This window comes from Canis aureus, chromosome 21 (genome assembly GCF_053574225.1).
Source record: "Canis aureus isolate CA01 chromosome 21, VMU_Caureus_v.1.0, whole genome shotgun sequence".
Classification (NCBI taxonomy): Eukaryota; Metazoa; Chordata; class Mammalia; order Carnivora; family Canidae; genus Canis; species Canis aureus.
The window spans coordinates 54,225,119-54,245,763 of NC_135631.1; the positions used below are offsets into that span (position 1 = coordinate 54,225,119).

General features: G+C 55.8%; 1 long non-coding RNA gene across 7 annotated transcripts in view; it reads right to left on the reverse strand.

Annotated features, from left to right (window-relative positions):
• Positions 1-1,264: 1,264 nt before the first annotated feature.
• LOC144293091 (uncharacterized) overlaps positions 1,265-20,645 on the reverse strand; it is a 49,299-nt gene continuing 29,918 nt past the window's right edge. For 3 of the 7 annotated variants that reach the window (XR_013360598.1, XR_013360592.1, XR_013360593.1), the window contains 12 exons: positions 14,369-14,575; positions 13,343-13,584; positions 12,441-13,209; positions 11,028-11,614; positions 10,894-10,935; positions 10,403-10,461; positions 9,647-9,734; positions 5,385-5,490; positions 4,838-4,943; positions 3,408-4,684; positions 2,056-2,164; positions 1,265-1,820 (listed from right to left, as the gene is read on the reverse strand). This is a non-coding gene — a long non-coding RNA (uncharacterized LOC144293091). Of the gene's footprint in view, positions 1,821-2,055; positions 2,165-3,407; positions 4,685-4,837; positions 4,944-5,384; positions 5,491-9,646; positions 9,735-10,402; positions 10,462-10,893; positions 10,936-11,027; positions 11,615-12,440; positions 13,310-13,342; positions 13,585-14,368; positions 14,576-20,645 lie in introns of all 7 variants that reach the window. The other 4 variants (XR_013360597.1, XR_013360596.1, XR_013360595.1 and 1 more) reach the window with 4 other exon arrangements.

Consider the following 20,645-nt stretch of genomic DNA (forward strand, 5'->3'; position numbering starts at 1 on the left):
TGAGGAATGAAGCACGAGACAAGTGGCGGGCTTGCCCCAGAATGCCCGAGCTTCTGCATCGCAGGCGCAGCTTGCTTTACTCTTGCTGCCTGTGTTTGCATCTCTCTGTCCCTGCTCCCCTCGTATCCAGGCCTCCTGACCAGCAATCACTGCACCCTGCCCAAACCCCGCACGTACATGCCCGGGCATCACGGCGCCCCTGCCCCAGTCATGGTTTTAGAAATGAACACTCATCTTAGAAACTCTTCACCCGGGATCCCTGGGTGGCGCAGCGGTTTAGCGCCTGCCTTTGGCCCAGGGCGCGATCCTAGAGACCTGGGATCGAATCCCACGTCGGGCTCCCGGTGCATGGAGCCTGCCTGCTTCTCCCTCTGCCTGTGTCTCTGCCTCTCTCTCTCTCTCTGATGTGACTATCATAAATAAATAAAAATTTAAAAAAATTAAAAAAAAAAAAAAGGAAACTCTTCACCCAAATGGCCTCATCTTACCAACAGGGTTGTGAAAGCTGAGCCAGCCTGTCTGTCCCCAAGTCTGTGTCACCATACTCACTCTCATTTGCGCTGCCTGCCCCCACTCTCAAATCCCCTGAGACCGAATATACAAATAGACAACGGGCACAACGTCTGTAAAAACAGAACCCCGACCCACACCTGCAGCTACCAGCCCGGGAAGCCCAACAACAATCCCCTGCAATGATGAGCTCCAGGGGCCAGGCCTTGTTCATGACTCAGCCTCTCTGATGTTATCCCACTTCAACTGGGGCCCAACTAAAAAAGAGTCAAATATCCCAAAGATGGCTCCACTGGTTTGGTCTGGAGCGTGGACTTGGCTTTTGCTGTGATGGAAAGTCAGTAGAAGAACCTCTGCTCCAGGCTCCTTGGAGCACGGGCACCATGTTCTAGATCAGGAACCGTCTATCATCAAGCTGCAGAGAGAAATACTAGGGGTCAGAGACGTTTAGAGCAATTAGGCATGTTTGTTCTAATGACAGCTTATATGAAAAATCTGTTCAATCTAATAATAAGTCAGGGTGTGTCGTTTGAAGGTCTTTTACCTTATTCGGGAATTCATTTCTATTATACTTAATAAAAATATTGGTCTGCAATGGATCAAAAATTAAAATTAATCTTTCCCTACAGAGAACTGAGAATCACCACCTCACTTCCCTTCAGCAATGCGTAGTGGCAAAGACAGTGAGCCACAGTGGGTTATCAATAGATGCGATAATATCCCTTGAATAAACAAAAGAAACAGGATTCGAGTGAGAAATACATCATTATTTATTCAATACACATGAGGTCAGCACAATATTCAGAGGGTAAGATTCCCGTCGCAGGTTCCCCAGAGGGGACACAGGCCCTTTGTGTTATGGGTTTTCCTGCCGTAAGAGCTGTGCTCTTGAGAGCGTGAAGATTGGTCATCATAAAACCTAACAAAAGGCAATTTGGCCAGCATGCACTGTCGATAAATTGCAGCAAATTTCTTACTAAACAAGTGAGATTTGAATTCTGTTTCCAGAAATAAATAAGATAACAGCAATGCATAGAAATCAGAGGTATTAATACCCTGTTGGCACGTCAGGCCATTTGTAATTTAAACACAACTGTTCTAAAGGGGTGGCAGTCCGTGCTGGTGTTCCAGAATCGACCACGGCCTCGCCCTGCGGACCTCAGACACATTTCCGCAGGATGTGTCCTATGCAAAGGGCTGACCTGGCGAGGAAGTGGGGACACAGACAACCTCTGGAAAGTCCCGTGTGAGCACCTGCCAAGGTGCACAGTGCTTGTACCAGTCTCACGTCCAGTTTCAGAGTTTTCTTCCTTGTGTGGCAAGAATATCGACAGTTAGCTCAACTGTGGGAGATTCCCTGCCGAAAACCAGCAGCGTCCACGTGGCCTGCTCCACACGAACCCCTGCGGGCTGATCCTTAGGCCTCCCTGGCTGTGTCGGCGACCCCCATGTCTCGGTGACAAAGAACACGGCAATCAGGGCCCCTCCACCCAGGGGTCGCAGCCTTTCACCACCAGGGCAATGGGACTGACGGCACCTACTTACTGAACACACACGAGCGATACGAAGCTGCACGCGTTCCAGAGGCGGCAGCCACCACTCGAGAGGGTGCAGCGGGATGCGGGTCAACAGCAGGCGCTCATGAAAGGGTGAGCTGCAAGTCCATTCTGGTTTTAGGGGTGCCTGGGGGGCTCAGGCTTTGAGCATCTACCTTCAGCCCAGGGCATGATCCTGGGGTCCCGGGATCAAGTCCTGCATTGGGCTCCCGGCAGGGAGCCTGCTTCTCCCTCTGCCTGTGTCTCTGCCTCTCTCTGTGTGTCTCTCATGAATAAATACAATTTTTAAAATAAAAAAATAAAATAAATAAAATAAAATAAAATAAAATAAAATAAAATAAAATAAATAAAATAAGAAATCCATTCTGGTTTTTAAAAAATCATCTGCAAACGTTAGTACTTTACTAACCACCTTGACACACCTGATGCATGAGTAAGACCAGCCAGCAGGGATTGGCTCTGGGATTAAAGGCTGTTTCCTCCTGCCTTATCTAGACCCTTAGTGACCTGTGTCCTCAGGCGTGGGGGTGGAGCCATGGTCCTTCACGAGGACACAGTCTGCGTGTACAGCCTGCTGGGCTCCCAACAAGCCATTAGGAGGGCACAAGCGGAATAAAGCTAGCCACGGTCCTGCAGAAGCTCCCAGCCGGTGGGGGAGCCGGCTCAGGAGGCGACCAGGACGCGTTACTGCGGAAATGACCATGGATGGGGACAAGGACGCGGGGGTCTCTGCAGCCCACAGGGCAGCGGGGAGATCTGGTGCTCAGGAGCAGGACGCAACGGAACAGTCTAGCCGCTCCCACGGCAGGGTTTCTTAGTTTCCTTTTAATTACACATGCGCCGCTCTGTCTCTAAGGAGCAGAGGATCTAATTAACGCCTGTTGGGGATGTCTGGGATTTGTTTTAATCGGGTGTGGTGAGACGGGAAGACACGGAAGTGACCATGAGTGGGGAAGGGGCCGTGCTCACGGCTCCCTGGAGGGGAGGTGCCAGGCAGGGGAGGCAGACGGGCCCAGGGAGCGGGGGAAGGAGCCCGGCTGGGCCCCCTGGGCGGGAAGGGGTGTGTGAGCAGGTTTAGAACGGGCTGGTTTCAGGGGGCCATGGGCCAGAGGGGCTGTGCCTGGCATGGATCAGGGTGGCGACCGCAGTCGGAGGGCGTCGTGGTGCAGAGAGCGAGCGCCCGATGAAGGAGGTGGCGGGACGAGGGGCTCAGGATGGGTTGGTCGCATCGGGAAGGCGCATCCTCGGACAAGTCACTGGCTGCCCTTGGGGGGCTGGGGGGGGGCCCGGGGTCACAAGGGCCTCAGCTATCAAAGGAGGCCTATGAGTCACAGAACTCACCAAAGTCTTCGCCATCCTGGAGGAAGCACAGGTGTGCGGTGCCCTGGGATCCGGTCATATCTGGAAGACCTGAATAAGCCACGGGACCATGTCACTTCAGCTTTGCCTCGCAGGAGCCAGAGTCAACCTGGAAGCGCAAAGTTCCTAACTATTCATTTTGAGTTTTTTGAGGGGATTCGGGACGGATCTTCATTTCCTTGCAGCAGGCCCTACACCACGTCCCACACGGCGCGCCTTCCCCTGCGCCAGCCAGACGCCAAGGGCCGTGAGAGGCTGCTGCGTCCTCCACTCCACCAGGAACCCAGTCTGTCCTGGCGTTTGAGCTCCACTGCCCTTCCTGAGGCAGAAACTAGTACAATTCTTTGCAAGTGAGGACATCAGGGTGAAAGGGTTATATGACTTCTCCCAGGTCACCCGGGGGCCGTCTACGGACCGGGACAGGTCCCATGCTGTCCGACTCTAAACTTCATGCCCTCACCGCTGTGCTGCTCTGGAGGCTACGGGGACTTCCTCCAAACCTTTTCCCGGGGGCTCCTTGTAATGCCTCGGGGCCTAATGGCAGAGAACTGAAATCTGTCCCTCTGGGAACTCAGCCAGCCACAGGGCTCCCCTATTCTTTCTGAGTCACTTTTATGCAGGGTCGTTGAGGGACTGCATCGCTGGCTGACAGCAAATGAGCATCTCCTAGAAGGCACAGGCAACACACTCTAATGCATTAGGCTCATCTTCACGATGATGCTGGAAGGCAGACATGGCCCCATCGAACGTGTGGGGATTCACACTATTTCGGGTCGTGCTCTACCTACAATCGAAGATTGCTCCTTGACATTTCAGCTCTGCTCCTGCCTGCGGAGGGATATTAATATTTATGAAGTTATTTATGTATGCCGGGTGCCTTATGCACATCATCTCCTTGATGTTTAGATCAGCTCGTTGAAGACTATCTGGAGGAGGGTGTGTAGGAAGCCTGTCCAGGGTCCCATGGCTCATAAAGGTCAGCCGCTGGGTTCTAACCCAGGAGGGTCAGGAGAGAAAGCCATTTCTTCCCATGGACAAGATCATTGGCTTTGATGGAAGGCAACTCTGGTTGTCTGACCTTATGCCCTGTGGGTCCCAGACAGGCTATTGGCTGGTTCTCCCCTCCCCGGTGGCCCGGAGGTAGTGCCATTTCCTACCAGCAGCTCTGCCTCCCACCTCGTTCAGGGATTATATCAACTTCCAGATGACGAGGATCTTGGTGTCATCTATGTTTGCACTGGAAATAGTATCCTGGAAGCCTGGATGGGGACAAGGGAGAGAAAAGTGGCCGAGGGATATGGGAACATAGATGAAGCCAATGATGTGATGTCCTCTCAAAATGCCATTCCTGAAATGTTAGTTCACTAAGGAGGTGAAGAAAATATGATTTTATATGAATAAAAATCACCCACCTCGTCCATAAGCAGAACATTTAACTCCTATACAGCTTCACTCTCCAAACTGGCATGTCCCATTCACCATTTTATCCTCTCATGGCCTGGTTGGTCGCTGAGAAAGCTAATGAGTATGAGTTTTAATAATTGATTAGGGATGGCCAGCTGGGGAGGCAGGAGTGAGGCTGGCTGGGGTGGGAGGTGGGGGTGGGGGGCAGAGAGCAGAGGCATCCCCAACCTGGCCGTGACTCTGTATCAAGGGCAACTGCTCCCTCGGTCTCCAGACCACCTTTAGTGAGGCTCTGAGTACCACCAGGCCTCAGGAGAGTCCATCCACGGAGAGGATGGGAGAAGCATTCTCCTGCCAACTCCCTTCCCCCTGGCCAAAGGTTCCTATAATGGGAGTTGCTATTCCAGACACATCCCTGGCTGCCCCGTGGTGGAGCAGCAGCCCTGGTTCCCGGAGCAATCCTGGCAAATTACCCCTCAGGGAAGGTAAGTTCTGGCTTTCTCTGCAACTCCACTGGAGCCCCAAATGGCCAAGTGATGGTTACTGTCTCCTCACCATGTCCTGTCCCCGTGGGGAGTACTTCCACACTTGGCACCAGGATCTCTAACGCAGCAGAGCTTCGGTTTACCGGGACAGGAAGCATAAACTCAGAAGGTTGGTCCTGGAAGAGATGGTGAAGAGGTCCCTCCCATCTCCACCCCTTACCTTCCCGATGCGTGCCTTCTAGCTCTTACAAACATAGCCCCATGTATTGACCACTGATTGGCACATGGATCAATATGGTAGAAAAGCAACCCATTTGGGGCCCCTGGGTGGCTCAGTCAGTTAAGTCTGCCTTCGGCTCAGGCCATGATCCCGGGGTTCCTGGGATTGAGCCCCGTGTCGGGCTTCCAGCTCAGCGGGGTGCCTGCTTCTCCTTCTCCATCCCCCTCTGCCCTTCTCCCTTGCTCCTGCTCACGCTCTCTCATAAGTGCTCTCTGTCTCTCTCTCTCAAATAAATAAATAAAAATCTTACAAAGAAAGAAGCAACCCATTCATAGGGGCCTTTGTCCCTTGGCTGGGTTTTTCACTGGCCATGGCTCTGTTCCACCAGGGTATTGCTTCTGGGTAGAGGGTGTGAGGTAAGGTCAGTGGACCGTGTGGCCGCGTGCTCACTGTTCTACTTCTTGTGCTGCTAAATGGGTTCCTGGGTGTGTTGATTCCTTAGAGCTGCTATAACAAAGTAAACCAGATAGTTTGAAACAGCAGAAATCCTCCCTCACGCTCCAAAATCCAGTTGTCAACAGGGCTGGTTCCTTTTGGAGGTTCTGAGGAAAAATCTGTTCCGAGCCTCCCTTCCAGCCAATGACGGTTGGTTGTCAATAGCTCCCGGTGTTTGTTGGCGACACCACTCCTGCCTCCTGCCTCTGCCGTTGTCTTCACGCGGGTTTCACAAGTGTGTGTGTTGGAGCATCTTCCCTTCCCATAAGGACACCTGCCATATTGGATTAAGGCCCCCCCTTCCTCTTGATCACATCAGCAAAGACCCTATTTCCAAATAAGATCACATTCAGATAGTGGGGCTGAACATCACAACTTTCGGGGACACACAACTCAACCCGTAACACTTGGTACAGGATATCAGGTCAAATGATTAGAAATTCTACTCAACAACAAAGAAAAACAAAAAGAAAAAGAAAAGCCCCATAGGTCTTTCTTTTCAAACGTGGGCAAACCCACGTCCGCAGTAGTGAGGCTTCTGGTGAAGACAAGTTGGTCATCCCTCCAGGGGATGGTGTGCACGTCAGCGACCTCTCGCTGCCTGACAGCCTGGTGTCCTCAAGGAATGGCGCCTTCGGGAGTCAGCGTGAGCACGGCTGCTGCTCATGGGGCACTTGGCTTTAGCCGCGGAGCTGGTTAAGACTCTGGGAGGCGTTAGGAGAGCGCTCGCGCAGAGCTGCTGTGTTCCCACGGCCACCCCATCCAGGGTGGCCAAGGAGGGAGCCCGGCTGGCACCCCAGGGCGAGGCCTCCTGTGCACCTGCTGTCGAGCGCCTCACTGGGGCGCGCGATCTCCGGCGGGCATTGGCGGGATGCGTGCAGACGGGCGTGCACTGCGGCTTGCCTAGACCCCAGCCTTCCAGTCTCGCTCCTTCCCAGCTCATCTATGTGCCACGGTCCTGGGGTCCACACACGTCTGTACCCCCGAACTCGTCTCTCACCATAGGAGGTGAACAGCACATTCTGCTCACGGTTCGGCCCTGGAGGAGACGTTCCCGTGCCCCGATCTTGGGTCCGGCCTGCGTGGGGCCGCAGGGGTCTGCTTTCCTGTGTCAGCAGCTTATGGCACCAATGCACCTCCAAACCGAGCCAGCGTAGGACGGCGCCAAAGGGAGGAAGCAGAGGAGAAATGGACGGCTTCACGCTCCCCGCTCTGATCTCGGGCAGGCGCCAACCAGCCAGGAACCTGGTGGCAGGAAGCTCTGCTGAGGCGGCCCGTCCTCTGCAGCCTCCTGGAGCGCTGGGCAGGGAGGGCGGCCGGCGGATCTGGGGGTGTGGGGGAGCAAGTGGAAGAAGTCCAGCCCGAAGACGGATCACGTAGATCTCCCCTGAAATGGAGATTTCCAGAAGGGGAGCGTCCAATTCTGGATCCAAACACAGGGCCTTGTTGTCTTTTCCCAGAGCCAACAAGTCCCGACGTAGGCAGCTGGTCGTGGCTCCCCGGGGCCCCTCAATCCAGTGTACCCCCGGGCTCCCCAGGTGACCGGGTCGGAGCTCCGACCAGGATCGCTGGCAGAGGGGGAGGCACACTCTTGACATTTTAACCTCAAGGCCCAGTCCCGTTCCTTGGTCACCTCAGCCACCAACCACCCCCTACACACACACACACACACACACACACACACACACACGTCCTGGCCCTGCCGGGGGCAGAGGGACAGAGGGGACTCTGACCGGGCTCCTAGGGGAGACAGACTCAGTACTCGGAAACCTTGAAATGAGTCACCCACTGCCTCCCCCTGACCCTCACAGAAACCCTACCCTTCAAGACGCTAGGCCCTTGCGTGTCTCCCTAGCAGGAAGATGGCAGGGCGGGTTTGCAGAACCTTCTAGTTGGGGAGAATCAGAAAGGGGCATCGGGAAGAGCAGCCGAGCCGTCCTCGTGGCTGGTGGAGGCAGCCGAGTATGTGTGTCTTTTCTCCCCATCACCAGGGAAGACCCCGCCCTGGGTCTTGGTCCTTCCTGCGCTGAACTCAGGAGAAAAACTCTTAGGTCCGGGGCACAGTAGATCATGTTTCCCAAAGATGGCTTAACAGTGTTTGTGACCCCGTACACCACTGTCCCGTGCTGCTTGGGGGCTCTCCTCATTGCAGTGGGGCCTGGGTCAAGCTCCCCTTGCACCTGCGGATGCTTGTCGCTGCCCCAGTCCACAGAACCAGGGGGAAGTGTCAGGTGGCTTCTCGGGCCTGGCCGGGGAGGTCCATGCTGCTCTCTAGAATGTTCCCTCCAGGGAGCCCTCATGGACGTGCCTCCCAGAGCCAACTGTGTGCTCTGAGCAGCCTGGGCCCCCTAGGGAGGCTGCAGGGACCAAGGGGGGGTGCTGCCCTCCAAGGAGCCCACCTTTGGCTCTCCTAGAGCTGGCTGGCCACAGGCGAGCGAGGAGGCCACCGGGGAAGGGATCCTCCAGGCCGACTACTTGAGCATCCCTGTCATTCCAGATCTCCATGCTGAGGCTCTCCCGTCACTGAGAAGCAGAGGAGGGCCTGCCCCCTACCCCTGCCTTTTATGAATTTCTGGCCCATAAATTCATGAGCATCACAAAGTGGTTGTTTTGCACAAGTCAGCCCTTCTAGAAATGCCTCCTTTGTTTCCCCCATCTGGGGGTGAGTATGTGCTGCCCAATTGCAGCCAGGGCACGAGGCGGCTTTACTGGGAGCTCATCCTGCCTTCCACTGACCGGGGGCAGCGGCCGGGTGCCAGTGGATGACGTGCAAGACGTGACCTAGAGCGAGAGCCGGCCCTCCGGGGTGGAGGGTCCCCATGCGGGGGAGGGTGCTGCCTCTCCCTGGAGAGGAGACCCAGGCTGGCCCGTGACGGCGTGCGGGAGCCACGGCGACAGATGTGTTAGGGCAGGATCACCTGTGGGGCGGCCAGAGAGGCAGGACCCGGCAGGGAGGGGCTGGTGAGACGAACTCAGGACCCCCTCTGCCTCAGCACCCCTGACTGCGGGCCTCGGGAGGGTGCAGCAGCCCTCGGAATCCGGGCCGACTGGCCATCAGGTCCAAGGACTAGGCTGGACCTTGTGCTTGAACCAGGACCGGAGGTCAGAAGGAGACGGCTGCCAACTGGGGCCGGAGGCAGAGGAGCAGGGCTGCTCTGAGCATCATGGAAAGCGGGCGTCTGCTCCTGGAAGCAAGCCCAGGAGGCTGGGGGCAGCGCCGGGGGCCCGGGTGTCTGTGCACCTGCCACACCGCACGACCAAACTCGATGACCTTCTCGAGGGAGTGGCTGCGGCCTTGCTCCCGCCTTCGGGATCGCTCCCTTCCGGCCCCATGGAGCCTGCTGCCGTCCCAGGGGCTCCTCCCCACTCACTGCCCTGGCTGGGCCCCGGCCCGGATCCCGCAGCTGGGCGCCCGGCTCTAGTAGCGGTGGGAGAATTGGATTCAGAAGCCGGGGTCTGCACCTGAGCCCTGATGTGTCAGGTTCTTGCTGCGGGCACCAAAGCGGAGAGCGCAGAGGGGGCCCCCCCGGGACACTTTTGAGGTTTGGCGGCTAGACCTGGTTCTCACGCTTGCACACACCTGCCCGGCACCCCCGCTCCTGCCTTCCCGAGCTCACCTGGCCGGCGCCTTGGCCTCCTGCCCCGGGGGACCCGCTGTCTTCCGACGCCAGGGATCCTGTCAAGCATTCTGGCCCCACGTGCCACCTGGGAAGTGACAGTGTCCGGCTTTACTATCACCTCCTCTAGGGGCCGGGACCGCAGCTAGATGGGCACCCAGCTCTGGGCCCGCACCCACAGATCACAGGCTCCGACAGGACCGACCACACCCCGCAGGCCATCTCCTTGGTGACACACACTGCAGGCCGTCCCCTCCATCCATACACACCGCAGGCCACCCCCTCCATGGGCGGGGAGGGGGGGGCACCTCTTATTTGTGCTGTTCCTTCAGCACCCGGGGTAGGGATGGATGTGTTGTGTGATAAGGACACACGGATGGATGTGTCGGGGGTGCCTCTTCCCGAGTTGTGCACAGGTGTTTTTAAGCAGGCTTCCCACCCAGCGTGCAGCCCACGTGGGGCTTGAATTCACGACCCTGAGAGCAAGGCTGGGCTGAGACCAAGGCTCAGATGCCCAACCGCCTGAGCCACACAGGCGCCCCCGGGCTCGAATCCGGGTTTACATGTTTGGCTTCAGTGCCAAACAGCTGGAGTTGTCCCAACTTGTCCCCCGGGCGGAGGCAGCGGGGAAGGTGTGTGGGGCCCTCCGGGTTGGGGACCTGGGCTGCATGGAAGCAGACTGACCCACACCTACGGGCCAGGGAGAGGCAAGCAGGTGACTGAAGCAGCCTCCTGCTTGCCTCCCGTGGGGCTCACCTACGCGGTGCTCACTGCCCTTCTCTCGGGAGCATCCGTGCTTGCTCGCCAGACAGTCCCTGTCAACGACGGACATGCAGGGGTCGGCCAGGAAACCCCACCGTGGGACGTCCCCCCTCCCCAGGCACGTGCCTCCTGTCAGGTGATCCTTGACAGAGGTGAGGCTGAGCCTCAGAGTAAAATCAAACACTTGAAACCCAGCAGGGAGGAAGGCTGGCTGGCTGGCAACAGGCCAGACTTAGGGCATCTGAACACTCTTATCTAAGTTTTCCCTTAAAATAACGTCCTGACAGGTGCCTGGGGGGCTCCAGGAGTCACGCATCCGACTCTTGGCTTTGGCCCAGGTCGTGACCTCAAGGTCATGAGATCGAGCCCCGCGTCAGGCTCTGCCCTCCTCGCGGAGTCTGCTGGCGACTGTCTCCCTCGCCCTCTGCTCTTCCCCTGCTCACTCGCTCTCTAAGATAAATAAATGAAGTCTTTAAAAAAAATACCCGCTGCCGCCGCGGCCGCTGCCAACCCCATGATAGTCCACCCTAGAAAAGACCAAGGCCCAGAAAGTTTCCATCACTTTTCTCGTGTCAGGTGGGGAGGCCACTGCTTCCCCTCCCTCCCCAGAGTTACAGACCAAAGGACATGCTCGTGGGGCCTCAGGTAGAGTCATGAGCTGTTCTCGAGCACAGAACTGGGCTTAGGTTGCGTGAAGGGACACACAGGAAGTCTTGGAAATACTTTTGAGGGTCAAAGTTCCTACGTGGCATCATCCTTGTTCAGACCTCAGGAACGCCTCGGGCTGCACCCCTGGGTCTCTGCGGTCGTCAGGCCACGGAGGAGGAGACGAGGGGCCACAGAGGAGGCCGGTGGAGAGGCTGGCAAGCCTGACACCGTGGAGGGCGTGGGGGAAGCTCCTCCGGCAGGAGGGCGAACCCCCAAAGCTGCCGAGGGCCAAGGAGGTTGGACGGGTGACCTTGCGGAGAGGGGGCCACGGAGGCTCGTTCTGCAGCGTATTAAGGGAAATGCAAGATTAGGAGGTAGAGGCAACGTGTCCTGACACTTGTTTCCAGAAGAGTCGCCCTAAGTCAGAGCGGGCAGTGGAGGGGAACATGGCACTGAAAGAGGCATCGTTTAAAAGCATGTATGATCCAGTAGAGGGGGAGGTGTCCACGTGCTCCTGGCAGTCCCGGCCCGGAGGGAAAGGCTGCAGAAGGCAAGTCCCTGGGAATGCGGGAGGGGATGGGCTGAGCCAGCAGCAGGCTGGGCCCCGCCAGCCCTGTAAGGTCACGGGGGGCAAGCGGGGGGCAAGTCACGGGAGAAGCGACCATGTTGCCCGTTTCTTCCCAGAAGTAGGAGCAGGGCCACCAGGTGAGAGCGGGAGGTCAGGGGACCAGCCCCCGGGGCTCTGAGGGGAGGGGAGGACGCGGGAAGGGACCTCCCCGGCAGGGCGGGCGGGCGGGGGGGCGCGGAATGCGTGGCTCCTAATTCAAAGCCAGAGCAGGTGTCTGCACGCTCCCAGCTGGCTGCCCGGACCCGGCACCCAGGAAGCGACTTGGCCCGTGAGCAGGGAGGAGGGCGTGGTAAACTGAGGGCACGGGCGGTACCGTGCCTGTGATTCTGGACTGGGGAGCCCACAGCGGATAAGGAGGAAATGTGGGTGTTCGTTCCCCTGACGCTGATGAAGCGTCTCCCACGAGCGAGGGGTGCTTGGGGGCGCGGGGACACGGGCACGGGGGCTGAGAACCGCGTGAAGACACAGATCTGGGCCGGCAGGCGAGGGAGAGCGGGGTAGGTGCACGGGATGCAGGGCGCAGGGGACCGCTCGGGTGCGGCGGCTTCGGGTGCCGGGAGCCCAGGAAGCGAGGGGAAGGCTGGCAGGTGTCAGGGGAAGCCCGTCGATGTCGCCAAAAAGCGCAGAGCCCCGGGATGGGCACTGGCTGCAGTTTCTAAGGCCCATCGGGGTCGGGGGGGAGGCCGGGGCGGGTGGCAGGGCGCGGGGAGGCTGCGGGGCCGGGCTGGGCCTCCTGGCTGCATGGGACGGGCTCACCTGGAGTCTTAGTGTGAGGGCAGGCCCTGAAGGACCGAGTGGATTGTGGCAGGTGGAAGGGGATCCCCAAAAACATGCGTGCACGTCCTAATCCCTGGAGTTCATCCATGTGACTTCACTTCGGAAAGGGGCCGTGCGGGGCCTCAGGACGTGCCCCTCTCCGCTCGTCCGCGTGGGCTTCCCATCCAACAAGCGGCGTCCTTGGAGGAGCTGCGCAGGGAGAGAGAGAAGGGGGGCACGTGAGACCCCGGTACAGGCTGGAGGGTGCAGCCTCGGGCCAAGGAACATGAGGAGCCACAGAAGCGAGGCCGGCCCTCCCCTTCAGCCTCCCTGGGAGCGCTCCCCCCCCCCCCGCCCCCCAACTCGGACGTCTGGCCTTCAGATGCCGAGGGAATCCGTTTCTGCTGCGTTGAGCCTCCGGATTCGTGCTGATTTCCTGAAGCAGCCCCGGGAGCCAACGGAGCAAGGGTGTCGCCGGAGACGGCCCGGGGAAAGCACCGTGGATTTAGTCCCATGTCCCCGGGGTGCCAGCCAGGCCTCCACGCGGTGCCCGTGTATTGTAGTTACAGCCTCAAAACCAGCACCGGGGCAGGCCCAGCGCCGCCCTCCTCCTCCTCTGAGGCTCCAGCTCTTCAGAAAGGTGTCCACGGCCTCCCAGCCCGTCTGTGGGAGAGCCGGGACTCGAACCCAGGCCCCTGTGGGCTTACCCCTCCTCCCAGGCGGGCTCCAGCCGTCAGCTTGTGTCTTCGCGTGACGGGGTTGGGGGCAGCTGCAGAAACAGAGCGGGAGGCACACGGATCTGTTGGGTTTTGAACTTGGCTGTAGAAGACGAGGCGCGGGGATGCTGTGGATGCCGGGATCTCGTGGAGCTGTGAGTGGGGGTGACGTGTGAAAGGACGAACCTGTGAGCACCCCAAGGGCTCGTACCGGAAGGCAGGGACGGCACAGAGGATGGAGCCGGAGAGTGCCGTGGGGGGATCCGAGACGGACGGAGACCCCGGAGCCCCGTGGGAGCCGGAACCCACGGTGGGGCAGGCGGGGGAGTGGGGAGCCAGGCTCTGCTATCTCACGGCGGCCTTGCAGGAGCCCCCACCCAGGGGACGATGCCCCCAGGGCAGGCGTTACGGGGATGAGTAGCCAGGCGCTGAGTGGCACAGGCAAAGGAAAGAATGTGTAAGGACACAAATCCCTGTGATGCCTGGGGGTGCCGTGGGCCACACTCAGCAGGTGTCAGCAGAGCCCATGCTGACAGGTAGGGCCGGGGCGCTGGGGTGGGCGGCAGGCACCGAATCATGGAAGGTCCAGAGAGCCCCTCAGGCCGTCAGGAACAAGTGTGCACCCCACACGCCCACGCTGGGTCCCCATCGTGGAGTCGCGTCGGGTCTGAGACCAGGAAGGGACACCGCTCATCCTTGACCTACACCTGACAGGGGCCTGGTGAGGGGCAGACCCAGGGATGGAGTTGAGGACCAAGTGCCTGAGCCCCTCTTCAGGGGGGTTGTAAGGTCCAACTCCCGGGGGGTGTCGTGTTGGAGGTGGGGCCTTCGGGAGGTAAGCAGGGTTAGGTGGGGTCGTGAGGGTGGAGGCCACGGTGGGACTGTGCCCCTCTCAGTCACCAGTCAGCCGGTGCCCTCCCTCCCTCTCTCTCTCTCTCTCTCTCTCTCTCTCTCTTTCTGCCAAATGAGGGGACAACAAGGAGGCTGCCACCAGCAAACCAGGGAGCACGCCATCATGCCAGCACCCCAACTTGGTCTTGGTGGCCTCCGGGGCTGTGAGACATAGACCCGGTTGCACACGCCCCTCGGCCTGCGGCATCTCATTATAGAAGCCTGAAGGCCCTGGGACGTGTGTGTGTGTGTGTGTGTGTGTGTGTGTGTGTGAACGCATTTTGTAAACTAGAAAGTGCGGCGCCCACGTCCATTACTCACGGCCGGTGTCTGGGTCAGTTCCAGCTTGTAAACCGTATCCTGTAAACATCGCCGTGCAGAGAGATTTGGGGTCATCCCTGAGGCCTGTTCCCCACAGCACGACGATCGCCAGGACTCGGGGTGTGATGTCTTCTATGGTTTATGTTTCAGCTCATACTTGACGGCTCTGCTTGCCTGTGTTATCTCAACGGGTGTCCAGCTGAAGGTCTGCAAAGGGGTTGGTCTTGTTTTCGTTATAAAAGTTATCCGAGGCAAATAATTTTAAAATTTTTTTGTCTTTCTCTTTCTCTCTCTCTCTCTCTCTCTCTCTTTTTTTTTTCCTTTCTTTCTTTCCCTGTAATACAAGCTCCTAGGACGATCGCTGAATGTTCTGCTTCGGGTGAACCTCGAGCAACGTGATGCCCAGGTGCACTGGGATGATTACAAGCAACACTTGTGATGCTCTCCCTCCCTCCCCAGCCTCGTCACGCGGAGCGTGCCACTCAGCTTTTGCAAGCCTCACCCCCTCCTCCCAAAGGTAGAAGGCAACACCCAGCTCTTGCCATCAGTGTTTTGAGGAGCTCTTCAGGGGAATATTTTATAAAGTTCTTAGCCTGCTACTTGGCCTGTAACAAGACAACCATAAGTATGTGTTGAGCTTTTAGACTGAACTCTGAAATCAGCATTTTTTTAAGAGCAGAAATCATCACGCAGCAAATAGCTCGGCATGTTGCAGTCCTTTTTTGTTTTTTTTTTTTAAAGATTGATGTATTTATTTGAAGGAGGGACAGAGTATGCAAGCTGGGGGAGGGGGAAGGGAGCGGGAGAAGCAGACTCTGTGCTGAGCGAGGAGACTGATGCAGGCCTCCATCTCCCCACACAGAGATGGTGACCTGAGCCAAAACCAAGAGTTAGGTGCTTAACAGACTGAGCCACCCAGGCGCCCCTTGCTATGAGTCTTAGAAGCACATCATTCCACCCCCACCCTCACCCTCACTCCATCTGGCCTTTCTCTCCACCTCGGTGTTTCCTGGGGCTACAGGAAGCCTTTCAAGAATCCTGGGCCCATCAATTCAAGGGAGTCTATTTCCAAAGCTTGACATCCCGCGGGACACCTTCCTACCACCTTCTCAGGTGGATGGACCCCTGTCCTGGGGTCAGGACCCCCGTCCTGGGGTCAGACCCATACAGTCTAGCGTGCAAGGGCCCCCAGAGAGCCATACACAGGCTGTTGGGAACAAACCCAAAGGACAGGTGAGGTGACTTCTGGGTGCAAATACCAGAAGCAATGGGGTGACACCGCTGAGTATGGACCCTGCATCACTGGCCTCATCAGGACACGGGAGCTGTGTGGCCCGTCCATCCTCCCAATGTCAGCCGATGGCCGACAGGTGACACTCATCCAGGAAAAGAAGTGGGTGGTCTAGGGATGTAGTGCTGGAGCCTTCTCCATAACCAAAAACGTGCAAAATTTTCAACATCAGATGGAGAAATTGAAGGCACCTTTTTTAAGTGACACATAATTAAGCTCAGGTTCCTAAAAAGTGACAATTTGCGAATAAATGCATCAAAATTAATCAAACCTGTGGGATTATTTTATGGTCTAACTCTTATTTTTTTTTTCTCTCCGATTTAAAAAATAGTATTTAAGGTAGTATTTTCTTTCTTTTTCTAAATTTTATTTATTTACTCATGGAGACACAGAGGGAGAGAGAGAGAGGCAGAGACACAGGCAGAGGGAGAAGCAGGCTCCATGCAGGGAGCCCAATGTGGGACTTGATCCCGGGACCCCGGGGTCACACCCTGGGCCGAAGGCGGCGCTAAACCGCTGGGCCACCCGGGCTGCCCTAAGGTAGTATTTTCAAAGCAAAATAAGGGAGGCCAAATAGAACCAGGAAGAACATTTCTACCATAAAGGACTTGGTAACAGGAAATCAGCGGACGGGTCGGAGGCTGCTGCCCTCCCCCCCGCCCCTGACCCGTGGTGACCACGCACATCCCTCCTCTGCACCTGGATCCCTGCCGGCCAGGTGGCCCGCTGAGGCCCTCGCCCCGTGCATCATCCCGTCCCTGCCGGGCCCGCCCAGCGCCACCCGGAAACCTGACCCCACCCCAGGACGTCTTCAGCACCACGTGTCAGAGAGGGTCCCAGACACCCACACTGCACCCTCCCTCCTGACGAGCACCCCGCAGGTGCTCTCCCTCCTGCCTCCCCACCGGGCTGGCAGGCTCCGTGGGGTGTAGCCAACCCTTCCACATCTCTGCGTCCCGCTGACCTGCTTCTCTGCCCAAACCTGAGTGTGGAAGTCAGAGCTGGGCCAAACCCAACGTCAAGGTTCAAGACGGGGTATGGGGCGCTCGCAGCGCGTGGGCAGTGCAGGTCCCCAGCGGCCGTTGAGAGAACACGGGGATGAATGTGTAGCTCCCGCGGCCTCTTGCTTGACCTTGTCCTCCTTTGGTTTCCCTGACTTCACTTCCTTCTGGATCGTCTCTGCTCCTTTCTTCTCTGGCTCCCTGACTGCATCGTCCCCCCGCCTGTGCTCAGCGTTCATGGCCTCTGGCCCGACCCCCCATCCCTGTCACCCCCGCCTACGGAGCGGTCAGACACAGGCGCATGACAGGCCCCTGCGAGTCACGGCTCCTACCTCACCCCTCGCGCCCGAGTGGCGACGGGGCCGGGCCACCCCGGGACCACTCCCTTCTCAGAAACGTGGAGTCAAGGATGCAAGGTCGCCGTAAGACAATGAAGTTACAGTAAAAAGTGCCCAGCGAACTGCTGAGCAGATTGTGGTGTCTCAAGAAATAGGGATGATGGTGACAGTGATCCTGTGGCCCCTCAGTGATCCCATGCACCCCGACATCTCAGCCTCAACCGTGTTGATAGCTCCCAAATGCGTATCTGTAGCACAGGCTGCTCCTTCACCCCAGGCCTGGAGCCAAAATTAATAAAACAGAGCTCATCACTTTCGTCCTCAGACCCGTGCTTCCTCCTACAAGGCCTTTAGTGAATAGGTCCGACATCTCCCCAGTTCGTGGCCAGACCAGGTAGCAAGAACCCCCCCCCCCCAGCAGATTTAGTTCACTTATTGAACAACTGACCGAAATAACCGTAAAAGACATTTCAGAGGTGGGCCACCTGGGTGGCTTCGTCGGTTAAGCATCTGACTGCTGATTTCAGCTCAGGTCATGATCGCAGGGTCCTGGGATCAAGCCCCTCCCTGGGCTCTGTGCTCAGCGGGGAGTCAGTGTGAGATCCTCTCTCTCTCTCTCAAATAAATAAAATCTTGAAAGAAAACAAAAAAGACATTTGAATATTGGAAATTTTCCCGTGGACCAGATGTTAGATCCTATGTAGGGATTATCATCAATTTTCCTGTGTTAATTGGCCGTATAGTGGACAAATGGGAGATGGCCACTGTCCTCAGAAGATGCAGGCTGAGGTGTTCAGGGAGGAAGTACTTTCATGTTTGCAAATCTACTTTCAGATGGTTCAGAAAAAGATGTTTGAACACACACGCACACACACGAACTCTCACACACATATATAAATGAAGAAAGCAAATGTGCCAAATTCTTCTAAACTGTTGAATCTGAGCGGCGAATACACAAGCATTCGTTACCATAAACTTCAACATTTCTGTACGCTCGATCTTTTCCGTAATAAAAAATGTTGGGATTAAAAAACAGAATAAATATGTCTGAGAGGACAGGGTCCGCTGGGGTGACCACATGTCCCCAGTGGACCCGGACTTTTCTTCCTCATTCCAGGTTTTATAATTTTTTGATCAAGCAAATCAAAAGACGCAAATTTAAAGATTCTTGGTCCCTGCTTTTAATTAGAGGTTCCATCCAGGTCAAACAAAACCTATGGAAGGCAGAAAAGATGAACACCCGCCATTTGCTTTGACGTGGATGGAACTGAAGGGTAGGATGCTGAGTGAAGTACGTCAGTCGGGGAAGGACAATCATCAGATGGTCTCACTCATACGGGGAATATAAGAAATAGTGAGGAAGGAGGGGGAACTGAGTGGGGAAAACTAGAGAGGGAGACCCAACATGAGAGACTCCTAACTTGGGGGAACGAACAAAGGATTGTGGAAAGGGAGGTGGGCGGGGGGACGGGGGGATGGGGTGATGGGCACTGAGGAGGGCGCTTGATGGGATGCACACTGGGTGTCATACTATATGTTGGCAAATTGAATTTAAATTAAAAAAGTAATAATAAGAATTAAAAACCTACGGAAGGAAACTTCTGATGGCAACTTCTAGGGAGGCAGATACTCCCGATCCTCTCTGACTCCCATCTGGCTTCATGCGGGCGCTAGAATGTTCTTTTTGAGGTAGGCCCAAAGAGTGTCTTATCACTGTCGTCCTTTGGTGTGTCTGCTGCTCTTTGCCACCCACCCTAACAGTTCCCCCGGCCCCGGGCCCAGGCCTACTTCCTCCTCATTGTTCTGGCCCAGCTCTCTGGCTGCTTTCAGGAATTTCTGACACATTAGGCCTTGGTCTCCCTGACGCTGTTCTTATAAGCTCACGCTTCTCTCTTATTCCCTGTGGGACATGATGCCATTTTTCTATCTTTTATTCATGTGCTATTTAAATCTGAGCTCACTAGAATTCCTCGGGCTGCCTCGCCATTCTCGTTACTCAGGAGCCCTATCCTTGACCTTTTAAGTGATTCTTTTTTTTTTTTTTTAAATCACACTAAGAGCAGTTAATGTGACATCTATTCATCTTGCATAACTGGGACTTCAAACAGCGCCTTCCCGTTGTCCCTTCCCAGCCGCTGGCAAGCACTCTTCTCCTCTCTGTGTCTATGAGTTTGACTATTTTATTTTTTTATTTTATTTTTTATTTTTTATTATTTATTTATTTATTTATTTATTTATTTATTTTGAGTTTGACTATTTTAGATTCCTCGTGGAAGTGGGCTCGTGTGGCATTTCTCCTTGTGCGAACGACTTATTCCACTCAGCATAATGTCCTATAGGGTCATCCGTCTCGTGGAGTGAGTGTGACTCATGCCCAGACCAGCGAGGAGCCAGGAGGAGATGGCATTCCAGGTAAAACGTCAGGACCGGCTCCCCCACCTGTGTCCTTTCTGTCCCTAACATGGGTTCTTTTTGCCTCTCTTTCTACTTCAGCTCTGAGCTCCTCACTAAACTTTAATGTGTGTCCGGGCCCCTGGCATTGAACACAAACCTGATCTTGCCCATCCGTATTTTGAACTTGGTGCTGTCTCCGGTAGGCTCCAGCTTGGCTTGTTTCTTTAGGGCTGAGTATCCTTGGAAGGAACTCCATACCCAACTCTTGCTTCCAGAAGAAATCAAGCCTGACCCACTCCCAACTTCCACCCGACAAGATAAGCTCCACCTCTTTCTTCTCTGTCTTTCTTGAAAGGAGGAAATGAAGGATTCATATTACATGCCTGTCCTTTATCTTCTTCAAAGGGCACAGTAATTGACGGGATGAGCACTGGATGTTATTCTGTATGTTGACAAATTGAGCACCAATTGAAAATAAATTTATTTAAAAAAAAAGGGCACAGTAAGAATGGATACCCACTGAGCAAAGTCCATGGTTCACAGTAGGGTTCACCCTTGGTGGTGCGTGTTCCACAGGATCATCATATCATAGTATCATACAGACTGGCTTCGCTGCCCTAAAAATCTTCTGTGTCTCCCCTCTTCATCTTCCCTCACCACTGAATCTCCACTACATCTCCTTACTGTCTCCCTCGTTTTGCCTTTTCCAGAATATACTTGGAGTCATACAGCATGTAGCCCTTTCAGATTGGCTTCTTTCACTTGGCGATGTCCACTTAAAGTTCCTTTGTGTCTTTCCACGGCTTAGCAGCTTATTTCTTTTCAGGGATGCATAGTATTTCATTGTCTGGATAGTCCACAGTTTATTATTCATTCACCTGCTGAAGGACATCGGGCGGGGGGGGGGGGCGTCCCAGTTTTGGTGATTTTGAATAGAGCTGCTATTAACATCCTTGTGCAGGTTTCTGTGTAGACATAAGTTTTTAACTTTTGGGGGCAAATACACAACCAATTGCTTGGTCACATGATATGTTTAGTTTTGTGAGAAACTGCTGCTCCGATCCCCGCCAGCATTTGGTGCTGCCGCGTTCCGGATTTGGGCCATCCTACTAGGTGTGTGACAGTATCTCGCCGTTGTTTTAATTTGCCTTTCCCTGATGCCACATGCTGTGGAGCATCCTTCTCTATTCTTTTTCGCCACCTGTATATCTTCTTCGGTGAGGTGTCTGTTAAGGTCTTTGGCCCGTTTTTTA